Source organism: Lathyrus oleraceus, chromosome 3 (assembly GCF_024323335.1).
Source record: "Lathyrus oleraceus cultivar Zhongwan6 chromosome 3, CAAS_Psat_ZW6_1.0, whole genome shotgun sequence".
Taxonomy (NCBI): domain Eukaryota; kingdom Viridiplantae; phylum Streptophyta; class Magnoliopsida; order Fabales; family Fabaceae; genus Lathyrus; species Lathyrus oleraceus.
The window spans coordinates 260,439,674-260,443,408 of NC_066581.1; the positions used below are offsets into that span (position 1 = coordinate 260,439,674).

Consider the following 3,735-nt stretch of genomic DNA (forward strand, 5'->3'; position numbering starts at 1 on the left):
GTTTAATCGCTGGTACTTAGAGGGAGACAAGCATCTAACCACATGCTAAGTACGACCGACAATCAGAATACTCGGGAGCTCAGAGGACAGTTGCATCCTAACCACTTTTTTTCTCCCTAAGAGAGCCGAATTAAATTCATTTAGTTAATGTGTTTTGAATGGAAGACAAGCATTGAACCACAAGCTAAGTACGACTGACAACCAAGTACTTGAGAAATATTGTGTACAAGTACGTACGCCCCACCATTTTTCATCCAAGTTATTGTTAAAATATTTTGAAAATGATTTGATGTTGGATCAAGTGTTTGGAATGTTTGGATATGAAAGGTGTGAATGAAATGGAATAGATACTTGACATTGGATCAAACACTCGTGTTGCGTTTGATTGAATTTGATTTGAAAAACACTTGATGTTGGATCAAGTGTATTTTTGTCTTTTGAAAAAATGTTATTTTTATCGTTTCGGTTTTATCTTATTTATTAACATGTAAAGGAAAGCGGAAAAAAAAATCCTACGCTATTACATGTTCATGGGGATTAGGAACATTTTACCCATAATGAGGGATGAATCATAAACTAATACACTTCATGGAAATTGAGAAGATTTTATCCACGATGGGGAATGGATCGCAAACTACACAATAATTAAATCCATACAACCATTAACCATATAATGCAAGGAAATAAACCATACATACATAAAAAATAAATCATTCATGCAAAAAGTCTAACCATCATCCATGTATACAAAAGTGCAATCAAGAATAAAGACAAAAATAATTAATTCCTAATGGATTCTAAATGAAAAATAATCCTAAAACCAAAGCAAAAAAATTAAAAGAAAAGCTACAGCTAGGGAGGGGGTGTATGCCTGCAAAATAGGATATAGTTAGTAAATCAGATTGGGCTTAGAGATGCTGCCCATGATGTATGCTATAGCAACGATGTAAGGATAGTAAAATCAGTGGTCTTGCAACAAGGGATGCCCAAAGTTGACTCTAGTTTGTGTTGCAACTAGATTAGAGGGAGGTGTGCGTGTAAACATGTAAGTGTAGGGACCAAGTCGTTGGGCCTGAAGTTTGGAAGACCTAAAACGTTTGCATCAAAGGAGGGAGTCAGTAGCAGAAGTTTTCGTCTCATATCAAACATGTTCAAGCTTTCCTCTCTCAAGCAAATTTCCGTTTCTTCCTCCTCCGTGCCGGAAATCGCCTCCGGCGGCGGCGAAGCTCCAATCACTCTCAAACACACCCCATTCCACTCGCCTCTCCAAGATCTTTGATAATCCGCCTTTGATTCTTGCTAATTTATATCCTAACACCTAAACCGAACCGAGAATAACATGAACCCTAGAAATTGAAAACCTAAATTAAATTCTCTTGAGGGAGAATCAAAGTGAGAGTGATTGTGTGATATTCTGAATTTATGATTGAAAAATGATTGGACCCCTGATTGAGCAACGATTGCAGAATTTATAGAGGGATGATGAATGTAACTGAATCGGGTAGTTCGGGCACCATTAGGGCAATGGCTAACTCTGTTAAATTGGTTCTGTTAAATTAGTTTGTTATTGGATCAGTTAAGTTAGTTGTTAGTAAGGGAACGTTAATTGTTATAGTTAGGTTGCTTCCTTGAACTCAGTTAGTTAGTTAGTTAGGATTCAGTTAATGTAGAACTGTTAATTCAGTTAGTGTAGAACTGTTAATTCAGTTAGGTTCAGTTATGCTTGAATCAATTAGATGTTAGTTGGAGTTAATTGTTAACTTGAAATCAATTTGTCATACTATAATGTTACTAGTTTAGAGATATTATGAAATATATATGTTAATTGAACCTTGTTATGTGATAATGCTAAGTGAAGGACTCTGTTAATATTGAATTGAATTTTAAAGTCAGTTAAGGAAAATGCTAACATGTTAGAGTTAGTTATGTGAGTTAATTCTTGTTTGTTGAGTTGTGATAATTATAGGTTAATTATATTTTTCACTGAAGGTGTATCCCTTAAGATGCAACAATTTGTTTGTGGCACTGGTATTGAGATTGCACTCTTGATGGCCGAAGATACAAATGAACAAGATGACTCCTTGAGGATTGTAACCTATATTTTGGACTTGATTCGTGAATCCTTGTGGACGAATAGGATAAGGATGCAAACCTGGAATTGTTGCACTTGTGCAGCACCTGCAATTGGAAAAGGCATTGTTAAAGGAATTTGAAGAGGTGCTGTTGACATACCGTGAGTTTGAATTTGGGGATTGGCAGCACCAAAGTGTATAGGTTCCTGTGACTGATGATATGGCATTGGCATTGAAATTACAGCTAGAGGAATGACAGAAGGATTATGCATTAGGTTTGTTGGGGGTAAAGGTGACACTTAAGCAGTCTAGTCAAATCTTCCTATATTTGAACTTTGTGTTATCAATTACCAATGGCATGTTTATTGGATTATCATTGCTTTACAAGAATATTAGTCTTAGTTTTGTATTGATGTCATCTTGTTGGATTTTGTTTTGGATCATTTGTGCCATGATGTATGGATTGAATATTTGCATATGCTTTGAATCACGAATGAGTGTTAATCATTTATGTTTTGTAGGGTTGATGTGCATGAGAACAATACTTGATCAAAGCATGAAGAACATTATGATCATTAAGTCTATCAGGGCTCATGGAGTCAACATCACGGATTGAAAAAAAAAGTGGGATGACATATGAATGAAGAAGGAGTGGGATTAGGTTTTAGGATTAGAAAGTTGACTTCGGTCAATTGATTGGTCAAAAAGTCAACAGTTGACCAGAGTCAACTATATGTAAAAAAACTGTTTTCTTGTATGCATTTTCATGATTTGGATTTTGTAACATGGTTTGGTGTAATGTAAATGGCCTTTTTGAATGAATATATGTAACCTGTGTTTTAAGAAAGAAACAGTTTCTCTCCAAAAAACTTAAATTTGAAAGCCTGAAATGTTTTTGAAATTGAATCTTTTTTAATGGTAGCCATGATAACGCAAAAATATATCGTATATTTGACTTGACTTGCATTGCAATCTAGTGCCGTTTTATTTATTTTCCTTAGCATTATGTCGTATTTTGTGTTTATTTCAAGTATTTATCAAATAAGAAGTGTATGTGCGAGCAAAGCAGAAAAAAAGAGCAAAACGGAAAGGAAACAAAAAGAAAATGAAGAAAATACAAAAGGCTGGCGCCCACCACCTTAAGGTGTGGCGTCCACCACCTTAAGGTGTGGCGCCTGCCATGCACTAAAGGGGTGGTGCCCGCCATGCATCTGAAGTGTGGCGCCTACCACCTTAAGTGTGGCGCCTACCACGAAGCCACTATTCTCTCTTGGATTCTCTCCACGCCCCGTCTTTCTCGTTCAACCCAACCATCCTAAATTCATGCCAACTATTAGATTTTCAAGGGAAGAATTGGAGTATAAATTGGGTTTTCCGTTTTCATTAACGGGGGGAAGTTTTACGAAGCCATAGTTTTGTTCTTAGAATTTTAAGCTGATAAATTTACTTGTAAAAGTGATAGATCTTCCCCATCGGAGGACTATTGCAATTCTAGTTTTAAGAACTGATTTTGATTGTAATTCTATACCTGATTGTCAAGCGTGCCGACATTTTCTGAATTCAGGTATCAACATTAATTCCAATTTTCAGTCTATTTTCCAGGTTCCATTTTAGTTATGTTATTTTAATTGTTTATGATATCATCTTAGAATCAATTAATTCC

At 35.7% G+C, this 3,735-nt stretch overlaps 1 long non-coding RNA gene across 1 annotated transcript; it reads left to right on the forward strand.

Annotated features, from left to right (window-relative positions):
- Window positions 1-923: 923 nt before the first annotated feature.
- LOC127126787 (uncharacterized) lies at window positions 924-2,886 on the forward strand. Its single transcript, XR_007805085.1, has 2 exons — window positions 924-2,364; window positions 2,594-2,886. It is a non-coding gene; the product is annotated as an uncharacterized LOC127126787 (long non-coding RNA).
- The last annotated feature ends 849 nt before the right edge of the window (window positions 2,887-3,735 follow it).